Source organism: Salvia splendens, chromosome 16 (genome assembly GCF_004379255.2).
Source record: "Salvia splendens isolate huo1 chromosome 16, SspV2, whole genome shotgun sequence".
Lineage (NCBI taxonomy): Eukaryota > Viridiplantae > Streptophyta > Magnoliopsida > Lamiales > Lamiaceae > Salvia > Salvia splendens.
In genome coordinates this window covers 19,871,990-19,879,465 of record NC_056047.1, presented here as the reverse complement: position 1 = coordinate 19,879,465, position 7,476 = coordinate 19,871,990, and positions in this window count along the sequence as shown.

The following is a 7,476-nucleotide window of genomic DNA, read 5'->3' as shown; positions in this document are numbered from 1 at the left end:
TTCTACAATAGTTTATGAACGCTTGAAGTTTATAATCATTTTTTCCACATCTGTGTTATTTGTTTTCCCATATTCTTGATAATGCTTTGATGCTAGTGACAAGATATTCAATGCCTCATGGTTTTTTTTCGACAATAATAATGCGCTACAATACTTTGCTCTTAGTCTTTGGAGTATTCCCTTGCTTCTTGCAGTTAATCCACAATTACAATCTTGTTCACGCTCACCATAATAACATTCCAAATGTCGCATCAAAAAAACTCCACAATCTTCTACATTTGATGTTGTTCTCCAAGGCATTTTGAGCCTTACTATGCTCGTATACTTAATTGATTTGCTTTGGTTGTGATACCCCATTTTTGTCAAAAAATGACAAAAAAACAATCTCTGCAATATATCATTATGAATATCAGATGTAGTTCAATATAAAGAGTGCTATACTTCACTGTAATCACAAAAATACTTCACTATATATCATGTATACTTACCACATTTGCAGGTATGCCACCATATTTGATTAAATACGTCGTCATCGTCAGCATTCTTTGAATTGTCAATCACCACTCTACTTTTAGTACTAAATCTGAAGCATATGGTATAGTAATGTTCTACAGCACATATTGGAAAGAACACCTACATAGATAATAATAATAATTTCAGAATAAAAACAATTAGTAATATAACAAAGAATCAATTGTGTTCAGTATTTACCAAATCTACATCGTCCCATTTGAAATACGGAATTTGTTCAACCTCAGTTTGTAAATTGTCACAGAATCTATCAATTAGAGCCATGAGGTCGACTTCATAAGGTCAGTCAACAATTGTATACAGCTGAAAGATGAGACAAGTCAAATCTGGATGAAAATAATTGAAAATGATAGGTTCTGGGAATAAAATGATAGTTTTAGTGGGTAAAATGATAAACTTACTAGTTGGACTTGATATAATTATAGTTACACTTGATAAAATGATGGTTTTAGGGGATAAAATGATACTTTGACTTTATATAATGACATAAATCGTTTAACACACTGAAATCTTTTGTGTATTAGGAGAGAAACTTCCTGATGCTGCTGCTGATGATGAAGATGATAGACAAGCATATATATAGTCATGCTTTATAATGAACATATACCATGCCATTTATTTTTCAAAATTTATATTATTCTTACGGATGGGTATGTTGTGAAAAAAAGGCGCCTTGATGAAGATAGAGCCCTGTATCCTTCCATATTATTCAAATAAGAAGCCCATGCACTGATCACACCCACTTCTATTAGCGTACGTGGCAATAGTGAACATTATTCTCTTTTTGTTACCGTTATGACATTATCATCATACACTATGGCGTCCCTGTTCAAATATGTGTGTGTGTTAGCACATCTTTTGTATATTTTTCTTCTAAATCAGAACTATAATATAAATCTTTCTAATTTGATTCATATGTTGTCATAATCCACAAAAGATTTGTGACTCCTTCAAGGTAAACTTGGTTTTGGCCTGGACCATCCTCTCCATTTGTTCAATCCTAGCAGTTGTCTGTTAGGGTAAGAATGATATGAAAACTTCACTATATAAGACATATAGTTCACTTCATGTTTGTTAAAAGTGTTGGTGAATGGATGAGATATATCATTGCTTAACACTTACCATGTCTGGATTGTAAATTACTATTTCGATTGAGGGATTATAATCATTTGTCTCCTGCAAATAGTGAAATGTGATATAACATAAGAATAAAAACTCAAAAAAGTAAATAAATTGTTTCCCAAATCTTCAACTTACTGCTTTCTTTCCAAAGTTAATATCAGACAAAATTGATGTGCCTTCATTCACTAATTTGTATTTTTCATCATGGACTTCCATCATTTTTCATAAGCTGAATCCATTCTGGATCATCTTCTTGATCCTCTTCCATAGCTTGTGTCATGTTTTCAATTGGCTTAGACACAGCTTGGTCCCCTTGATCAACCTCCACACCAACCATCTTTAGTGCATTTATAGCTGCAACTTTGAAGCAATTGGTGTCATTGGTATTTGTTGGAGCATCCTTTATATACCTCATCATTTTACTAATAGCATATGCAGCCTCCCTAATTGCACTTTTAATTTCATCAGACGAAGGAACTTTACAACTAATATCTTTAACACTCTTTCTTTTATCCTGTTTCTTTCTGGCAAGCATTTCTTCTTCATCGTTGGTTTATGACCTCCCACGCTTTGAGGCTGGAAGACATACTAAAAAAGTGGTCAAATTCATGAATACACACTTAATATAGCTCAAAAGTATTCACTGAGATACTAAATAATTAAATAACTCACTCTCTGGTTTCTGTTTTTGTTGCATATCATGGTTGTTTTTGGACCTTATTTCCTCAGAAGTTGTTGTTCGAAGGACATCTTGTTGATTTTTTGTCCTTATTTCAGTTGTAGGTGCAACAATTTGTTGCGGTCTATCCTCACGCATCTTAGAACTTATTTCGACTGCAGCACCTTCATGGATATGAGAAAAAAAATCAATATAGCAAAAACAAAAGTGAAATAAGTAAAAAACTTCATCCAACCTTTCTTCGATGATGCTTGAATGGTTTTTCCTTCGAAACTGAAGAAGCAAGGGTTTGAATGCGATTCGTAGGGTTTGGATGCGATTCGAAGGGTTTGAGTTTTATCATATTTCGAAGGGTTTTAATCTAACAAAACTAACATTTTATCAAATAAAACTATCATATTTCGGTTATTTAAGGGCAAAATTATCATTTCGTTTTTAAATTGGCGCCTCCAAAGAAAACGTGAACTAGAAGCTAAATTTAATTTCTCTGACAAACCCATGAATATTGGTCTCACTACACAAGTATAATTCTATTCGGCAAAACTATCATTTTATCAAATCAGAGTATCATTTTATCAAATCAGAGTATCATTCTATCCGGCAAACTATCATTTTATCAGACAGAAGTATCATTTTAATCAAACAAAACTATCATTTTATCCCATGAAACCATCATTTTATCAACCCAGACTATCATTCTAACCGGCAAAACTATCATTTTATCAACTCAGAGTATCATTGTATGCAGAAATGTACATACCTATAAATCAGTAAAAGTATCATTTTATCAACTCATAGTATCATTCTATCCGACAAAACTATAATTTTATTTAGGCAGTAAACCTAATATTTATAAGCCAAAACTATCATTTTATCAAGTGCAACTATCATTTTATAAAGTGTAACTATCATTTTACCTTCTGAAACTATCATTTTATCCCCTGAAACTATCATTTTATCCCCTTAAACCACCATTTTATCAAGTGCAACTATCATTTTACCCTTTGAAACTATATAAGCTGACACTTTAACCTGATAAAATGATAATGTAAGTGGATAAAATGACAGTAACCTTATAAAATGATATATAAGCTGAAGAAATGTCATATAAGCTTATAAAATGACAAAATGTATTACAAGTTACTATTACAACTACTAGCTCTCTTTAGGGGGTTCAAATTCTCTAATCATCTTTTCAACATCGATTTCCCCTTTTTTGCTATCATTCTGAAACTTCTGTTGTATCATTCTAAATGTCTCAAGTGCTTTCTTGTTAGTATCTCCAATAAGTAATGCTTCAGTATATTTAGCACAGAGTTTTATGAAAGTGTCTGTCGCCTTCTTTGTTAAGCCCGAATTCCAGTTACGAACAGCACCACCCATATAAGTCTCCATATGTCGCATCACATAAACTCCACAGTCAACTTTGTTTGTATCGTTCTGCCATGGCATAGTCATGTGTCTGATTTTTGACATTTTGACAATTCTCCCCATGGATTGATCAACTCCATCACCAAGATAAATTCGGAAGAAATGTTTCTATTCAAATAACACAAAACATACATGAGGTTGATTAAAAATGATATTATGTTCCGTACTAAATGATATTCAATGCATTTTAACTAATAAATATTGAATGCATTTGACTAAACATACCAGCATACTTGGTGCAGCTCCATATTTCTTCTTAATCAACTCTTCACTAATCAGAGCATTGTCAATCACATCCATCATTTGCATTTTGAGATTGAAACACATGATATAAAAATGTTCGTGTGCCCAGATCGGAAAGAATATCTAATTTTCAAAACATTATATAAAAATGTCATTTTAAAAATATAGGTACGTTGTTCTGTAATGTATATTTCATTATGACTTACCATGTCATAATTTTCCCATTTGAAATTTTCAATCTTTGACACAAATTCATTTAACGCTGTGCAGAATTTTTCTTGAGCCTCGGCTTGAGTCCATTCAAATCTCCTTGCAGTAATATTGTATACCTGTCATGTTTACATTTTTGTAAATAAATTTAACTTTTAATGTAACACTATTATTTATTTACTCGTTTACTGCACCGTAGGTCTGGTGTTGATGAAAAGACGACTTGGTGATGCCTTTGATTTGAATTTTTCATGGTGGTTGAGGTACACAACCCATGCATCTATGATGTTGATACTGACGTATGTACGTGGAGCAAGGTTGTGGAAATCAATCTTGAACATGCTCATCATGTTGTTCTCATAAACCATCTCATAACTGATTTCAAAATCATATTTAATGTTAGTTAAAAGAATTTAATAAGAATATAATTATGTAATTCAAAACTTACTATTTGCTTTCTTCATGTGTCATCAACCAGTACATTATTTCTTTCTCTTCTTTATTCAGTTTTCCTTTTATATTTACTGCTCTGACATTGTAGGGAGAGCACAGTGCTTCAGCAATTTTCTTTGTTGTTCTGGCCACTTTCTCCTTTTAAACTAGAGGTTCTTGGGAAACCATCTTCTTCCCTTTGGCCTTTTTCAAAATTTCTACTCTCTCTTTTAAAACTTCATCATCTCCTATTTCACCATATATATCCTCCATGACAGTGGATATTATGGTATATGCTCTGTCATGCTTTCATTTTATGCAAAAGTATCATTTTATCATTTGAAACTATCATTTTATGATGCAAAAGTATCATTTTATCACTGAACCTATCATTTTACTCACTGAAACTATCATTTTACCCACTGAAACTATCATTTTATCATTTTATGCGAAAGTATCATTTTATCATTTGAAACTATCATTTTATCCCCTTATACTATCATTTTATGATGCAAAAGTATTATTTTTCAAATAAAACAGAACAACCATAAAAACATCATCAAACCTATATCATCTTAACCATATAAACAATCATTTTATGTACTTAAACTATCATTTTAAAAAGTTACCTCATATTCATCATTGTGAAAGAATTCAACTTCTTTATCCAGAACTTTTTCCTTCTCTTCTCGAGCTGCTTTATTAGCCTTTTCCTTTTCGCTTTCATTCTGTTTCTTTTGCTCTTTTTCCACCTCAACAGGAGTCTGGTCATATTCCGGTATGAGAGTGAAGGTAGGGAACTCATTCTTATTTTTCAGAATAAATGTCCTCTCAGCGGCTTTAGTTAGCTCAATCATGATGTCGATCCATTCAGGATCATCAATTTCATTATTGCTCATAGCATGTGACATTGTTTTCTGACTTTCTGTAACATTCTGCACACCTTCCTCTCTCACTCCCATTGCATTTCTTGTTGTATCACATATTATCTTAAAGCTATCAAGCTTCCTCAGTTCATCCGGCGCTCCTTCAAGGACATCAAGCATCTTCGACATTGACGCTTTACAATCCCTGGCAGCTTCCTTCCATTGATCTATGAAAGTCTTTTCTTGACTTCCACTTGTTATCGCCTCTTCATCATGATCTTTCATCTTCAAAGCTTTTACATCTTCAGGATCATCATCTTCAGATTCAGATTCATTATCTTCGTCATTCTCTTCATATGGTTGCTTTTTATATCGGTCATACTTATGATCGAGACCAAAATCTGAATCACTCATTTTTACTCTTTGTCTTTCTTTCAACAGTTCGGCAGTCCATCCCTTAACTGTTGGATAACATCTTGGCACCTTTTTTTTTCAAAGACAATCATGTCCACGTAACAAGCCTACATTAACAAAAAATAAATATTAGTTTTTCTGTAAATAGATTCATAGACAATGGAAAACAAATATATTCTTACCACTACAAAGATAACTGGTCCTGTAAATATGTTTGCTGTGTTTCTTTTCCATCTCTTTTGTGTTTCAAGCAATTTAGTTATGACATAGCTACACCAGTTGTATTCTTTGATCTTCTCAACATCAGCTATGTAATCCAAAATTTGTGGACTCAAATTTCCATCAGCAGGAGTATTAATCAAGGCATACTCCACTAGAACCATAAAACACCATTTGAACCACTCACCACCTTCTTCGTCTTTCATCATCTGCTCTACAACATACGCTGGCACCATTTTTTTCTCTCCACCTTTACATAATCTAGCAATTTGAGTTTTTATGTCGATATTTTTCTGAAATTTATCCTATTCATAGGTAAAGATCCAATGGGGAACCTGATAAGGCCAATTTCATGCATAGGTCTAGGAGATAAATTCGCGGATTTACTAGGTCTAACACACTTTTTAAGCCAGGTGTGTAGAAGAATTCCGCCAGGTCCAGGAAAAGAAGAGGACAATCACATGTCCGAGGAAACTGGCGAAGAAGTGAGCATTATGGAAGAAAATTGCAAGACCGAGGAAGTCTCGGAGCCGAAGGGTAGAATAGAGATTTCTACGAAGGTTCTAGAAGATTAAGTCTGCGCCTATATAAAGAAGGAAGCATGCATTCTGGAGGGATCTTCTCGGTGGAGACCTCACTAACAGTCTGAGGCTCGTAGCTCATTTTCTTCTATACACTTGAGTTCTTTAGAGGGAAATTGGGGTGGTTCGCGTGTTGGGTTCACTTTTTGCTTTCTAACATTTCAGTTGGGTTGTAACACCGTCCTGTCGAGGGTGAAGAAACAAGTTCCATTTTATTTTCTCGCATTTTGTGCATTTTCACCGAGCTTCGTTGTTCTGAGCTCGGCTTTTGGTTTTTTCACCGTATATTTCTGTGTTTAATGCAAGTTCAATTTTCTGTCATGTCGTTGATGTTGATTTCGGATTTCGCTTCTGTGATTTTCTGGAGTTTGAGTTAGTTTACTTGTGTTGGATGCGTTTCGCAATTATTCACGGAATCTGTGCAGAGTATTGGCTGGATCGGGTCGATCAGAGTTGTTGGTGGTTGAATCGGAGTTTTATATTTGGTGTTGTAGCTGAGTTGAGTGGAATCGTTTGAATTCGGAGTTGATCGGAGTAGATCTGTTAGATCGGAAGTTATGGAGTTGATTGAGGTTGTCATTTGGTTCGGATCGCTTGGATCCGGGGTGGATTAAGCATTCGACGTGAATCTGAGCAGAGTTGATTAGAATTTATGCCTAGCCTTCGTGTTTTCATTTCATTCCGTCTAGTGTATGTAGATCATTGTTATTTCCGGTTTGTTGCAAGCTTCCGACGACCCAACTTTTAC